Genomic DNA, 17,085 nt, shown 5'->3' with positions numbered 1-17,085 from the left:
TCTACTCCTACTTAAACTGGTTACATTGCTATCGTGTACTGTATCTCCAAGAAGTGGCTTCCACCCCCCCCCCCCCCCCCCCTGCCTTCATCCTCTAAATCTCATCCCTCGTTCACCCTTGTCATTTCATGTCGTTCGGTTGTCATGTTGCAAACTCAGAACTGTCCATCCAGTGGTCTACCCCCAGGGTGTCCCAGTCACAGAGATGAAAACGGACATGTGAGCGTGACCCAGGTAGGAGATTACACCCTCATAAATACCCACGTTTCCTTCAGGCAAGGCAGTTAACAATTATTGATACGGCAGCTGCACCGCTGGCCCCGCTGAGGTAATAGATGCACGGATCCTCTTGAAGAGAAACAGAGATGAGATAGTAATAGAAGGAGATGTGGCATTCTTTGACCATTTAAAGGGGGCAAAGAAATAGCGGAAGAGGAGGAGGAATGCCGAGGAGGGTAGAGGTGCGTGGCGTCATAGGGAATAGCTGATGAAAAGAGAAAGAAATGTGACCTGATTGCCTGATGAGTTTGGGCAGATTTAGATGTTTGAAATCCTGTATCTCTCCTTCACCCTTAATCCATCTCTTTTCTCTATATCGCCATAATGAATGAGGCTCGGCTGATATTTCACCAGGATGGAAGTCCTTGACTGACTTAGCTTCTGTATTGTCATGCTGCTCACACCTCTGCGCCTCTGTAGTCTCTCTCTCTCTCTCTCTCTCTCGCTCTCTCTCTCTCTTACATGCTCTCAAATACAAACACTTCTTTGTTTCGCTGTTTCTCATTCTGCTTCACCCCCCGTCACCCTCTGTCTAGAGGATGCTTTTTTTCCTCCCTCATTTCTTTTATTGAATTCACCCTTCGTCTGTCCTTCACAGCCTGTATGAATGTTTTATTCTTCTCGAGCCTTTGATTTTCTGTATCTCATCTACTGTCATGGTCCCGCTTTATTTTCTTCACCTGTTGTTTTTCGAATGCGTTTCGCCCTGTATGTTAATTTCTTTGTGTCCAGCGTTAGTCAGCTTGAGTGTCTTAGGTTCGGATTATAGTATTTCAGAAGTGCTACAATAGTGAGTCCTGCCTTTTGCTTTTGTTCTGCATCAGCAGTGCATCCGTGCTGCACACATATGATACTGTATTTCACCCAGTCTCTCCAATCCCTCCTTTGTTTATCTGCTGCGATTGACCTGATAGCATAGCTGCTGTCTTCTGTTATAACACACCATCACATTGTAGAATCTTTTTTATTTCGCTTCCCTTAAGAAGACTGTATTGATCTCCAGGGGCTAAAAGTTAAGTGTTCAAATGACGCTATTGATCTTGTGTAGACCTCCTCTTATGTAGGTCTATGTGGGTGGCTCCTTTCACAAGTTTGTGGTGTGTGTGTGTGTGCCTGAATATTTAAGTATGCATGTCATGTGCTGTTATATGTTGGTATACTTTTGAGAAACCTTTATTGTCATTTCACACTTGCAACCGAAAATATGCTTTGTTTTCTGATGGGGGCTTTTATACACGCACTATCCCGGCTATCTGCTCCATCTGAGCTACTCAGCAACTTATATCAGAAAGGGAACTGCATGTAGCTTCTCAGAGATAGGATCTGCCTTAATGGAGTCTATAGTGGAGCGAAACATGCTTTCCAATCAGACATCAGGATTACCAACTTTCTTTCATGATAGAATTTATGAATTTAATCCTCACTTTAAAGCTTCCAAACAAAATAGATTTTGGGGCTTTGAGTCGTGCTGTTGCCTCACAACAACAGGGTTCCAGGTTTGATTCCTTTCTGTGTGGAGTTGGAATGTTCTACCTGTGTCTGTGGGTTCTCTCCGGGTTCTCCGGCTTCCTCGCTCCTCCAAAGAAATGCAGTTTAGGTGAACTGTTCAAACAAAAAGTGTCCATAAGTGTGAGTGTTAGCATGAGTGGTTGTCTGTCTATGTGTGTGGCCCTGCAATGAGCTGGCATCTTATCCGCCTCTTACCTGTAGCCATCCTTGTATCAGCTCATAACCCACTACCTAAGTTGGATAAGCAGAAGATGACTGAATAAAAGCTTCTACTCAGAGAACATCAGATGATTTCAGATCATTCATCATCATCATCATCGTCATCATCGGTCTGTCGAGAAGTGTTTAGTGTCTAAAACGCTTTGCTGCAGCAATATAAATTTATATACATCCTCACCTTGGAGCACAAAAGATGCATAAGCAAAGTGACGTTTTCTACAATGTGTTTAAAAGTGATTTGTTTTGAAAAGCAATGTTATTGCCTGCGGGGTGTTTAAATGTCCCACATTTAATAGAAACCGCTTTGGCAATCACAGTAGCACAGGTGTTGCTACGGTGAAAGATGCACAGTGACAATGTCGGCAGGGTTGGTGCAGTGTGTTGGCAATGAGGCCGTCTGCAGTGGACTCCTCGAACACTCCTCTGTCTGCCTTGGATTCTCCTACTGAGATAAACTGAAATATGGTTTATTGACAGGAAATACTGCAGGGAAAGAGCATGACATGTGCATGCTCATGTAAGTCTGGTGTCAACCCTATATGGACAAACGTAAACGCGTTTATGTGCAGCACGCGTCTTTTATTGGCTTGTATTTTTAGGTGCAGCAAAAAGGGATGCAGCTTCAGGAAAGCATTCAGGTAATAGAATTGAAAATACAGCTTTCACTTCTCATAACAATCAATCAGGTCAGAGGGAGAAGAAAAAGGAGAAAGAGAAGTGGAAAAACTTGATGGAAGGGAGATGGCGCTCAGAAAGAGGGTGGGCATACATTTTGTTTAAAGCTGTCAAGGTGAATAGAATTCCAAGTAAAATATAAATAATCATAATTACTGAAATTGTATTACTTATTAAGAATAGATCTGTCCAACACTCTCACGTGTTATGTGCCAAAAACTGGGAGAACTGTAAATAGTTAACGAACACAGTTAACACTGAACTCAATATGTCTACATTAATGTTAATGCTTTGTGGCAGTGCCTTTATATTGGACGGCTTTAGCTGCAACTAGTGCATGTGAGCCGAAGAACATGGCTACTGAGTAGAAGTAATATTGGAACAGTATACTAAAACATGTTAAATGCCTTGATCCTGATTTGGAAGGCCGCTGGATGAGTTGTTCTGACTTAAACCTGACCCAAACTGATATTTTTTTTTTGTCCTCTATCAACTCAAGGAACATCCAAAATTGTTTCCACCACCATCGACAATGATAATAAGAAGAACAGACTGACTCGAAATACATTGCTTATCCTGTCGCTGAAGCCGCCCTGCTCACTGCAGGGCGAGAAGGAGACTGCAGCTTTAATTTTGGGGATACTTTCTTTCATCAGCAGCCTCATGTTTTAACTCAATGGCCAGCAGCAAGCCATTAGTAAATCTAATTTAGCCACAGGAGGTCACTTTGCAAACTCACAGCGACTATTATAGTCACACATCTTAAGGGACAGCTTTCGGGACCAGTCCAACAGTACCAGACAGTCATCCATTAAGCATTCAGGGTTGTCACACTGGGCCACTGGTGTTGCTGAACTCTGCAAACAGGTCTGAAAACACAATGATATTTTTTTTTTGCTTTGCTTTGACAGAGGGTGGACAGTGCCACAATCAGATGCTGTCCAGTCCAGATCAAGAGTAGTGGGTGTTTTGCACGCATCGATTTCTAGTTACATAATTCCTGTCACAGAAACTCTGCTCCCAAACTTGAGCTTATTAACACAACCAATGCCACAGATGTGAACACATGCACAGTTTATCCCATCGGGACAGGTACAGTCATGCCCAGTGACTCACTTGGTGTTGATCGAATTAGTCATAATAAGATTTGCAGCCCTCTATTTGTAAACCAGAGTAATGGCGATTTTTACTGGCGCCAAAGGTTAGAAGAGCTGCTCGGGTAGTGGGGCAGAGAGGGAATGAAGCAGAAAGATTAAACACTGACTGCACTCACTCCTTACTTTACCATTGCAGGGTGAGCGATGGTGAATTTAATGGTTCTGTCATCTACCCCTCCACCACTGTATGGACTGAGAAAAGTAATATGGATACAGCAGTTCAGGAACGGGTGACTCAAAAACTCAGATTAAAAATCAGCAGTTAATTGTTGATTAATATTTTTATTTTTATTTTTAACTCAGTCATTAATCATGTTATAAAGTAAAAAAAAGGGCTCTTCATCCTGTCTTTTTGTCCGTCCCTCTGTAAACGTGTCCCCTTCCCCTCTCTAGGTTCTCAGTTAATGCTACTCTTTATGGATTGGATGGACGTGTGGCTGTCTGATCATATTTTCCGTTTCTAGGATACATATCACATTATGAAAAAAGACAAAATATTTCACCGCAATGTTTCCTTCTTCCTCTGTTTCCCTTTTCCATGTGACTCAGGATATTTTTTTCTATTTTTATTTCGGATGTTCCCGTTTATATGGACAGAACAAAAACCCTCCCCCTTTCTCTCAGATGAATCCGTGGCCGTCTTGCGAGTATGCTGATGTGATTTCTCCAGTTCACTTCTCCTGGCCACAGCTCATCTCATGTACAATGTTGCACGCACGCACGCACGCATGCAAACACGCACACACAGACGTCTGCCTCATTTTTGAACACAATAATCTCCTTTTGTCCTTCTTTAGGTCATGTAGAGGCAGTAATTGAGTCTCTCTCTCCCTCTCTCTCTTTCTGTGTGCCAGACAGAAAGTAGCAGAAAGACAGAATGTACAATTCCAAGTTTCAATGCAGTAGAGCTCTGAACTCTTATTTAGAATCACACTTACTGTCAAAACAGTCATGATTGCTTTCATTTGTGATTTGTTTCACTTTAATTGCTCTAAAACCATCAGACCAATGTGTATTCACGATGCACCCATCCTTTCCCATTTGGCATGTAGTTCCTTTTCTAGTTCTTAACTTTCTCGAGCCTCCAGTATTACAAAGGACTTTCTGTTTTTGTGATGTATTGTGAAACCTTTGATTTTCTCTTAAGATGACTAATCCGTTGCCCTTGGCTGGTAGATACCCTCCTTGATGTGCCATTCATTTTTTAGTAGTTGTATTAAAAACAGTTTTGGAAAATAATGATGTCTTTTATTTCATCATTAGCCAATGAATGGCTGCCGGAGGTGAAGAGACCCTTTGTCTTTTATTGTGATGCAAATCAGGATGCTCAATGTGCATATATGTGTGGACGATGTCTTAATGTATGCATTTATGTTCCATACAACTTTGCAGTTGCAGACATTTAATTTCGTGCTAATCTGTCATATTGTCATTATTCTGACATATATATTTGGGGGATATTTGATGTAAGGTTTTGCTTTTAGACTAGTTTGCATGATGAATTCACTCGTAAAGTAATTATCCACACTCAAACAGTATAATGCTCTCAATAAACATGTTCATCTTCATCCTTAGCCGCTTTATCCTCCTGGTTTTCACTCTTTGCCCTCTTGTCCATCCAATTTTTAAGGAATGGAGAGCTGGGAAATAAAAGGTCAGCTACCTATTAATAGCAGCACTTGGGAAATGTCAATGGTAGCCATTTACAGTCCATTCATTGTGAAAAAATGGATACTGACAATATACTGCACAGTGTCAAAGTCACATTTTTCAATTTATCCCTGAAGTCAAGGAACATTTGCGGATAAGCTGCACTGACTTGTACCAATCATACAGAGTTTATAGTTCCAAAGACTTTACAGAATTCAGAATTACACCCAACTTTTGAACAGCTTGGGTATTTCAAATTTCATTTTATGAACAGAGCAAGTTATATTTAAACAGCACAACAGCTTTGCTCTGCTACTACTGAGGTGCATTACCCATGATGCAGTGCATGTCTACATGCACAAACGAACAGTCTACAGATGTACTAACATCACATGGACTGAAAATGTTATCAAAGCAGTCTGTCTGCCGTAAGCCTATGCTTATTTTTGACTTCCAAGCATTCTATCCTTCTGCCTCCTATCACAAGGTGACACCACCTGTAGAAAGATGAAAATGAACAGAACAAAAGGATGCACAGGTAAATATTATTTTTCTCTTCTAAATACAACAAAAAAACAAGGTGAAGCATAAACACCGTCTTCAAACTAGCTATTCCATGTGACAGTATTTCCCTCTCAGCTGATTAACAGCAGGTCCATTAACCAGCATATTGTCAACAATTGAATGTAATGTCAATCTGCAATTATGCACAGCAGATCTATCGGCTAGATTTCATCGACCAGCTCCAGACTGCTGCAGAATATCCTCACATCTGTGATTTGTCCTCATCATTCCACATAGAAGTAGGTTGAAGACTTGCAAATTAATACAAAAAATATATTTCCTTTTTATATTTCATTACTATATTTTCAGTCTCAATAATATTGCGTAAACACAGAAGACTTCACAAATCCAGGTTGGATGTTTATTTGTAACTGACTCTCCTCATTTAAACTTTTATTCAAATATTTATTATTGTATAATAATGTAAACCTCCATGTTAAAATAAGGCACACAATGTATTTTTAAATTACAGTGTATAAAGATGTATACATGTCAATGTCATTACATCAAAATATAATTTTAGACGTGCATTTACGAACTGCTTATATGTTAGTGCATTTATGTATTGGTTTTCCGAGACTTCGCTGCTGTGGCTTGGAACATTTTATTAGCAGGAAATGTGGAGCCGATTATTTTCAGCCAATCACAAGAATCCAGACTCAAGAGAGTGATTTAATGTGATTAATTGTGAAATAAAACATAAGAAATGAACAATAGAATGAAAGTAATGCAAATCAGCTGGTAGCATCTGGTAGTTGCCTTCCACAGGTCACCGGTATTGTTCTGCATGATTTAAAATGTTTGTGCTATGATTTAATGAGCCGAGGCCATCTGTCATCATAATACACAGCTCCAGTTATAAGTTTGAATGTGATGGTGCTAACTCATTAGCTCATTTACGAGTGAACTCATTGACAACAACGATTTTAATCATTGGCAAAGGGAGTTTCATGCATGTTTATCACTTTGAATTGACACCTGTGTGGCTGTGTGGCTGAATTAGGAGTCATCTGATTGGCTCCCAATTATTCTCTGTGAAAAGCAAGCAGTGAAGAATGAAAATATTGAACAGATCGTAAACTTGTGGAGCATTTTAAATATTAAAGATGTATGTTTGTGTGAAAATTATATTTTTATTCTCCTGGATTACATTTCTTTTTTTTTTTCAAATATGGATTTGAATGTTACATGTGACAGCTCCACATGCTGCATGCATTGCTTTAAATAAATGAATGTTGACAGCTAATGCCAGTATACCTTTAGAATTGAACCTACCCAGGAAGCCCTTATAAGATGCTATTTTTTTATGATGCCTCCAGCTAATGTGTAAATATCATGCAATTCCATCTTTGAAGTCAACAGTATTTATGTTGTGGTATTTAATCAAGTTTATTTGTATGATTTAATGTTTATGCTGTTTGACTTCTCTTCCCACCAGTCACAATATAATTATTTTTAATTACGGTTTGATTTTAGCGGGAATTAATCAAATGCTGCCAGGTTCTGACTGGATTGTTATCACAAACAGCAAAGAACGTGTAAATGAGAAAATCCCAGGGGGAACAGTGAAGTTGCAAGAAATAGACATAAAGAAGGTCGAGGACTTCAGGTACCTCGGGTCAACAGCGCAGTGATGGAGAGAATGTGGAAAGGAATTGAAGAAGGCAGGCTGGAACGGGTGGAGGAAAGTATCAGGTGTGTGATAGGAGAGTGTCAGCGAGGATGAAAGGAAAGGTCTACAAGACAGTGGTGAGGCCAGCCATGATGGACGGCTTAGAGACAGTGGCTCTGAGGAAAAGACAGGAGGCGGAGCTAGAAGTGGCGGAGATGAAGCTGCTGAGGTTCTCCTTGGGAGTGACCAGGTTGGATAGGATTAGGAATGAGACAATAAGAGGGACAATGAAGGTTAGACGCTTTGGAGATAAGGTCAGAGAGGCACTGTGATGCTTATAAAAACAACTGAAGATGATTCAGCGTATCTAAATGGCTGTAATAGGCATCAAGCCAATAATTGTCTTTGGATTGTTTGTGTAATTTATAGACAATACACCAAATCAGTGAGCAAGAGCACCTTCTGGGTTTAGTGGATTTTGCTCGGATGTAATGTATAACGAAGCCGCCAATGTTTATTGATTAGAGTCTCTGAAAAAGACATTCCATAAATTTGAATACATCAAATCACTGTGTTTCTATTTCCATATAAAATACGTGCCATGAAACAGAACAGAGGATAATTCCAAACCAATGCTGCAAATTCCTTACTATTAGCAAACACGTGTTTCTCACCTCATTTGACATGGGGGGGGGGGGGGGGGGGGGAGCATTAGAATCCAGTCTGATTTTGTGACGTTGTCATGGAGACATTAAGTCAACGTTTCACATGGACAAGCCCAGATGCGCTTGACCATCTGTTTCATTTGTCGCATAAAAATTAGTTATTGGGAACCAAACGCAGCAGCAATTGGTTTCAAGTCAAAGTAAATGTAATGTACAACATTGACCCAGACCTAAACGTCGATGGCTGAAGTGCATCGTTGTCAAAGTAAGATATCAAAAAATGGAAATCAAAACGGCAGATGATCCTTGAATTTATTTTCCAAGGAAATACCCTCTAACACATTGTGTTGCTTGTTACAGCCCAACTGGTAGAATCCCAAGATTAGTCTTTGGTGAGCAGAGAAGCAGTGCTGCGATTGTCATGGCAGTGCAACAAGGTGAAGCAGTGCACCATAGCACATCACATCTCATTAATTCATCCCGTCTATCATCAACAACAGACTCCAGCCAAAGGGCTTACTAGTGCCAGCTGCCTCCCTTGTTAATTTGATTCCTCACCTCATGGCAGGGGTGATCGAGCAGTCATCCGCTGAGCTTTCCTGCTTTTTTGTCTAGACATCTGCTTGTAAAGACAAAATGACTTTTACTGTTTTATTTGTATTTTATTGGTTAGGTCAAACCTGTGTGTGTGTTTTAATGATTTGACCTGCTGGACTATGGGTGTTAGAGTTGAGGAAGGTTTTTTCATCACCTTTGTAGGAGAAGGATAGATGAGAGGAGACAGAGATGAGCAACTCTACAGTAGAGGCCCTGTGTTGGGTGAGGTATTACAATATAAAAATGCAAAGCATGGCATTACAAATAAATGCATATTCTAAAATTGATTGGTGTGAAACGATCTGAGCGTAATGTATAAATAATTTTTCTAAAGCTGGGTTTGTGTGTGGTATTTTAGAAGATTTGTCAGGGATACGATTGCTGCAAAGTCTCTGAGAGAGAATTTGTCATCTGGAAAATTGCAGTGATTTCGAGTGGGGTGCCTCCCACACCTCAGTCATACCGGCCTGTTGGCCTTCACTCATACCTCTCCTACGCCTTTGTTCGATCAGATGATTCGAATAAAAGATATGTTAAAATAAAGAGATGGTCAAACAAAAAAATGCATTCGATTTGAATGGACGCATATGTCTATCTGTTATTGAACTGAACTTTTGTAGTGTGTGATGGGATTTGAATTGTGCATGTGCATGTGTGTGGGAGAGGGAGCTAGATACACAGACTAATTATTTTCTACCAAACCAAGCTGTGTCTTCTGTGACAAAATACAAAATATATTCTGACCACATTTTCATCATCATGGCTCCTAAATACACAACTTTACCCATCATCCATTATTTATTTTTTTTACATATTAGCATTGTTTGTTTTTTGTCATATTTTGTAACCAACCCACTTCCATGTTACAGAGGTTGTTCCCTCTGGATTACCTCTTACTCTCTGGAGCCAGTGACAACAGAATGGCATCGGTCATATTACAACAGCTGATGTTGTACGTGTCTGTATGTGATTATGTATACAGACATGCATGTTTTTTTTTTTTTAATCATTTTATTAAAAAATTCAATCTAAAACTCATCATATTTTTATACTAGTAATGTTACTTGGTAACATGCATTAATTGTGTAGAGAAGGAGAAGGACAGGATGGGAGAGAAATGAAGTGCATCATGGGAAGTCCATCAGCAATCTAATTCCATGGCAGCTGTAGCTAAGGGCTAGCCTAAACCGCTACTACAATGAAGCTCAAAGCCTATTTTTAAATGTTAGCGAGGGTATTTGCTTCCTGGACCGCGACTGGAGGAAGGTAAACACATGAGAGGAGCGTTCTGGATTTTTGGAGCCTGTGCTGAAGATCAAATGTGAGATGAATACTTAAATATGTAGCCTACTACTGTACTCCCGTTATTATCTGTGTACTTTGACTAAGGCATGCGCTGCCTTCTGAATAAGTGACACTCATGACATGAAGACAGACAATCTTTTATGGAAGCTCTTATATTCGAGCAGAGCGTAGATTTGCACACACACGTAGCGATAGCTTCTATTTCTCCATGCTCCCTTATCTCATGTTTGGGCTGATGGGCGGTTATTTCTGCCGCTCTTCTGGCCCCTGGAAGATGAAGATGAATGATAAAAAGGGCAGATCAGGGAGAAACATATTCCCAGCAAAAGATAAAATTATATTACGGTGTCAGGCTCTGAAAGAATAAGATGTAGAAATGAAACTTATAAGAGCAGAGTATAAAAAGGGGGCAAGTGTGTGAAACCGATGCGTTGGAGGGAAGATGAACTGTGTTTAAAGTGAGAGTGAATTCTTTCTAAATGGACATTTCTGTGGGCTGCTGTGTAGTTGACTGAAGACATTGAAGATGATGATTTTCTGTGCTCATAAAACGGGAAAACAAAGGTGCATGCAAATATTGCACACCTTTTAATCCATGATCCTCACATGGCTGTTGAAGATAGGAATGTCTGTTACAATTGTTGGGGTGACACCAATCAGGGGGCCTGAGGTTTCATGTGATCTTTAGTACCTGCGCAGCTCACTTGGAACCACAAAGGAGGTTATGCTAAAACAAATGGTACCAGATGCCAGGTAACTTTTACCTAATGGAAACACAAAAAGAGGACAAGTAGAGTTGAGTGGGTACCACAGAGTGAAAATATTGCTCATGATCAATTTAAACATGCAATGGCCATGCTTCTGCAAGGTTCTATCAGTCCATGCAATCCACTCCCATTTATTTCTGTCACTCCGTTTTTTAAATATTACCTGTTTTATTTTCTCGCTTCATTTCTCCACTTTATTCCTTACGCCTATTCCTTCCCTCTTATGTCTTGCCATCTCAATAGGATATTGGATATCTGGCTGTTTGGAACATTTCTGGATCCTAGGGTGAATGAGTCAATCGTCATTACAGCAGCACTCTAGTCTCTGGAGCAGTACCGCCCGCGACTTTACAGAGACTGTAACATACGACATTGTTAAAAGCTCAGAGTTGCTTTTGAGTTTTATGCTTAACCGTACGTTCGGATCCTGCCTGTGGGTGAGGAAAGAAAACAACAAGTGAGAGGTTGTAAGGGGTTGTTGTAGGCTGTTTTTGAAAGGATGTTTGCCTCCAAAGAGTGAGCATGCGATTTGAGGTAGGTGTGCATGTGTGAATGCGAGGGTGAATGCAGAGATGCCTGCAATGAGAGGAGGAGAGAAGGTTGATAGGAAGAGAGAGATATTGTTTTTTTGGCTGCATTGCAAACTTGGGCTGATTTATCTTCCCACATTGTGACTCATCATTTGTCAACCGTACAGTTTACAAAGTGGCTACTAAAAGACACAGGGAAAAGATATAAAGAGAAGGGGGGGGGGGTTAGGGAAAAGAGAGAGAGAAAGTGCAGCGAGCAAAAAGCCGAGATGATGATTTCAGATGAGGATGTAGAAATTAGGGCATTAACTTTGAGATGATCGTCACACCTTGGACGCGTCGCCAGCGCATCGTGGGGCCACACAGAGACACAACCATTCACGCACAATTTGGGGTAATCAATTAACTTAAATTGCATGTTTTAGGAAGTGGGAGGAAACCGGAGAACCCGGACAAAACCCACGCAGACATGGGGAGAACATACAAGCGCCTTCTTTCTGTGAGGCGTCAGCGCTACCCACTACACACTAAACTGTGTGCTGACTTGATAGCTGGTTTCAGGTATCTTAATCACAGTGTGTCTAAATATGTTCAACCAACATTAGCGCTTTAGTTTTGTACTGATTTCTGATTGGATGGCAGCAACATCAGACTACAGATTTTAAGTGCAGTTTGGTGAAGAAAGAGCTCCGACAGCTACCATTTTTGTCGATCCGGGAGCAGAGTGTTAGGATTCTACACATAGAATAGTGTAACCTTGTCAAACAAAACTGTTTGATGATGGCGTGTGTGTGTGTGTGTGTGTGTGTGGGTGTGTGTGGGTGTGTGGGAGGCCTGCAGTGTTTGTGTTTGGGCTGCCTTAAGCAGTCACCGTCGTGTGAGTAATAACGTGCCGTAAATATTTGGCAAAGATTGCACTTGTGTTTGGTGTGCAGACGCAGTCAGAGGTTAATGTTCAGTCGAAACAGCAAGGCCTGTTTGAATGTGAGCAGTCAAGGAGAAGCTCATTTCCTCCGTTAATCATGTTTTTCCACGAGTGACTGACATTCACACACTAAAACTATTATGAACTTCTCCGGTTCCACTCAGCATCTCACATCTGACTCTTAAAAGTGTTTGCAAAGCACCACTAGTGCACCAAAATAACTCCACGGCTGCTGCCTCATGATGGCATCTTATAAACAGATCATTTGCCTCATTCTGGCAGAGCTGTGCAGCTCATTTGTGCATGCAAAATGATCCTTCTGTCTCAATAAAATTGAGGGCCAAATGAAAAAAAACAAAAAGTGAATTTATGCACGCAGATAAAATCCGAGAACAGGATGGCCACTTGCGTGGCTGGAGGCGCACATGGCGACAACAACAAGCCATATACAGTTACAAATCAATTAGACCAAATGTGACTGTGTACGGCATTTTGAGATCAGGGAAAAGAAAACACATAGAAATAGCTTTTTTATAGTCTGAGGCGATGCTCAAACGACAATGGACAGGTGTGCAGAGAAGCAAAGATGGTTTACATACATAATTGCACAGATGAAAACAATATCTGACAAGCTCAGTAACTGTCTGAGGTCCTGCATCAGAGGACATGCATGACTAATAGCATGAGCTGTAGTGAGTGGCAGATACAGCTTTTCCACTGGCCCTGGAGCAGCACTGCAGTTATCGGTCCTGACAACCCGACAAGTGCATAGACAGATGCAGATGGGCTTTTCATATTTCATGATAATTACAAAATCATTTTTCATTTGCTTTCTACATTTCAATATATTTGTGTTCAGCAATAAGCAACGGCGGAAAGAAAAACTGGCTCCACGAAGGAAGTGTTAATTCCAAAGAGCGAGGCGACCTCTGTAATGTGGAAATGGGTTATTTTCAAACGATCCTATTTGAAGTAAAACACACTAATATGATAGAACCAATGGAGGAATTTGTTTGTGCCTTTGGAGGCAATGATGAAGAAAATATTTGCATTGTTAGACAGCGTCAGTCAGAAAACAATTTTGTTAAAGAACACTTTGCATATTCATAGAACAAAATCAATCAGTCAGAGCCAGTATTACTGCATATCTATATTTAGATCAGAGGTTTTTGGCTCTCACACAGCAGGTAGTGAAAAAAATAGATAAAAAAATACCTCAATAATTTCTTTAATTCTGTATTTACTGTTTGATAATAAATCGCAACCGCAAATTCTCTTTAAATATCAATTTACTACAAGTTCTGCCTTAGTATACATTCAAACACATGTAAACACATACTTATCTATCCACAAGCTAGAAACTCAATGCAAATAGGTTGCCTGGATGACTTGTCCCCGTATGTATGTCCCTGTGCCATTATTATTTGCTTCACATGTACTGTCAATCCAGGTTCTTCTTTCTCCAGAAAATATCCCTGCATAGTCAAAAAGGCATTAGGGAAAGCAAAGAGGGCAGGCTTAGCTGGGTTAGGAGTTGTAATGATGGTGCTGGCTTCTATAAAAAGCCTGCAGGCAGCTAAATCGATATCTCAAATTGTGCCTCGCCCCATAGAAAGTGATACAACATCTTGAGTTTCCAGAGGCTGCTGTGTATTTCCTGGGTGATTCAGTGTGACTCCTGAGTGAGAGTGCACTGCCCATTTAATTAGCCACTGGTATGACCCCCCCCACGAGTTGGTGGGGGCAGGAACATACGGGAAGATGGAAATACGTATTAAAGAGTAAAGAAGTAAATGTTTCCATAACTCACTCTTTCATCATTTATACGTCAACCGTAAAAGATCAATTATAGGCCAACACACTGTAACCCTGCAGCCGATTTCCGCTGTTCAGGCAGTTCAAGAACATTTACAGAGTGGAACAGTCACGACTGGAATCTGCTGTGGTGGATATTCTGCAGCTCTGTAAAATGTGATTTATTTACAGGAAGGCGAAGAAGCAGATCCATTCATACATTTAAAAACCAACTCGACGTACTGAAAAATCAATGAATCTTATATAAAATGCTACATCAATGATTCCTGTTTTGCTTTTTGTCTAATATGTTCATGGCTTGATTGTAAAGGCAGCTTCTGCATTCATTCCAGAGCAGTTGGCTTGGGAATAAGCAGCTACTTCTTTGGACAGAAAAAATTGTCATTGAGTTAAGAAACTATCAGACAGCGTCAAATGCCAATTTCTTATTTTAAAACAAGTGATTCCTGTCTCTTGATCAGCGAGGCCACCTTTAATTCAAGAAATCAGCCAATGATTCTGGTGTGGGAAGCTTTTTCGTAGAACTACTTTAATTAATTAATTAATTATCAATGAATTGTTTTCAAGTAGAAAAATGAATGAATGAATTTTTTAATGATTGTTCCTGAAACCAACCTAAATGGTGCAAGTATTGATTGTTTGCTAAGGAGACTAGCAGCTGATTTTAATATGTTTTACCAGCTACATCAGTGATGTTTATTTCTTGGTTGCAGTAAGTCCATTGTGATTCTTCATAAGCAGCTCAGTTTTTCTTTTCATAGACCTAGGAAAATTAAATTTCTCTGAATGTTTGCAAAGTGATTTATGGTGCCGAAATTAATTAATGTGTATCTCCAAATTGCTATCTATTATTTGCGATGATGAAACCCAAAATGAAATTTTCCCCTGGTAGGAACGATGGTTTATTGCGGGTTCACATCAAGAGCGGCAAACCATGTCTGGCCATCTGTGCCTTTTAGAGGAGCTGCTTTTTTAATCTGTCTTGTTGTTCTACTTAGTCAGTAATGCTGATAGAGGAAAGGGCAGAGATCACAGTTTGTATGTTCATTACTGCCAAAGTCTGTACAAAAGGCACAAGAAGAGCTGCACAGTAATTGTTGTCCTTTAAACAATGTTGTGGTAATGGCAGTTTTGCCAACAAGAAGCGTGTGTATGCACTTTCTGTTCAGAATAATTGTGTGTGTGTGTCTCCTTGGATTAATGGGTTTTTCGCTCTCTTTAACTGTGCGTGTCTCTTAAAAACCAAGTACAGTTTTTAAAAAAAAGAGAGCGACTACAGTCAGGATTAAAATCATGATGTGAAACAGCTTGATAATGTTTGATTTAGGCTGTTATATAAAGTCTGACTGTGTGGAAATGGTAAATTTATCTAAAGGCTTTCCATTCCATCAGCTGTGGTGTGCACATGACTCAGCTGCAAGAAAGGCTGCATATGACTATTAATAATACATTAGCCTTCTGAATCCTAATTGCTTGTTCTGTCCCTTATTTGGCATCTTCCCACTTAAAATAATCTGCTAATTAGAAGCCACTAATTATCTTTTCATGTTAGAATGGTGGCGCAAAACATTTTTTTAACTAATTTTGATACTAGACACCTACATTTTACTTTTCAATTCTATTGACACTCTACCACACACCAAGGAACATAGAAAAAATAGCTGCTTCTAAATACAAGGACTTTGTTCTGGAGGTTCATGTGCAGATAATTTAACTGCTTCACAGTTGTAAAGCTGGACTAGACACAGATGAAGACCATGTCAGTTATTCTTACATCTTAGATGTAAAAAGATCACTTTTTCTCCCATCAATTGTATCACTTTTTATTGTTGTTAGCCACAATGTTTAGTCATTTTTATTTCTCGAAGTGTTGATTTTCACACTTATGGAGAGAAAGGCTTGGGATCCGATTGCTTCTCTCACTGAATGCAATGAAGCATCAGTCTGATGCATCTGGAATTTGTTGACCTGTAAGACTGTCTCTATTACAGACGTGTTTCCCGCTTCTGGAGTTCCAATTTAACTCCTGAAAGCATGCTATGTGAAGGTTAATTACTCACTGAGCTCCTCATTAAAATGCAGCCAGCAGTGTACAAGTGACACTGCAATCTGCACGTCCATAATTGCTTATGCACAACAATCCTTTTTGAAGGCGGTGTAAAGCAGTAGCAAAAGCGTTACCACACAAATGGCATCTGAGGAATATTAAAATCCTGTTATATACATCCAAAAATTAGGTACCGTATTCATTTTGTAATCACAGCAACGACAACATCAATAATACGACTACTATTAATACTACTGCTAATAATAATGAGAGCAAAGGAGGATAAAATACAGGAACATTATTTATAGCGGTATGTGAACTTCTGTAGGCAGCAAATTGTAGTGTCTGTATTTAAATAGACTCGTAAATCATGATGATTAATTGATTACTAATCATTTATTTTGCTACTGAAGTCAACACAAATGTAGATCCCACTGTGGTGAGTGTTGTGTAGTCTGTTTCGCTCAATAATATCCAATGTAATAATTTATCATATACAATATAATTATTTTATTATCCCTACATTAATAGGTGTGCATGCTAATGTTGAAGCCTGGGCATCTGTGGCTTGCTCTACTATGACACCAAAATAGTTTGAATTACTCTCCTACATCCGGCTGCAACCTTCCAATCTGGATCAACTACAATAACTGCAAGAAGGGACTTACTGCCTGCTGTTTGGTTCAAAAACTGTATGAGCTGCAGTGCTAAATTAAAAAATGCTTGGTGAAATAGGGAGAAGCTTATGCCTCAGTGCTCAACCCAATCA

At 39.9% G+C, this 17,085-nt stretch overlaps 1 protein-coding gene across 1 annotated transcript in view; it reads left to right on the top strand.

Moving 5' to 3' along the window:
* stxbp5l (syntaxin binding protein 5L) overlaps positions 1-17,085 on the top strand; it is an 85,572-nt gene that overhangs the window by 14,802 nt on the left and 53,685 nt on the right. The gene's annotated exons all lie outside the window — the stretch shown is intronic.

This window comes from Brachionichthys hirsutus, chromosome 12 (assembly GCF_040956055.1).
Source record: "Brachionichthys hirsutus isolate HB-005 chromosome 12, CSIRO-AGI_Bhir_v1, whole genome shotgun sequence".
Taxonomy (NCBI): Eukaryota; Metazoa; Chordata; class Actinopteri; order Lophiiformes; family Brachionichthyidae; genus Brachionichthys; species Brachionichthys hirsutus.
The sequence above is the reverse complement of the archived record's forward strand: the minus strand, read 5'-3'. Positions and strand labels throughout refer to the sequence as shown.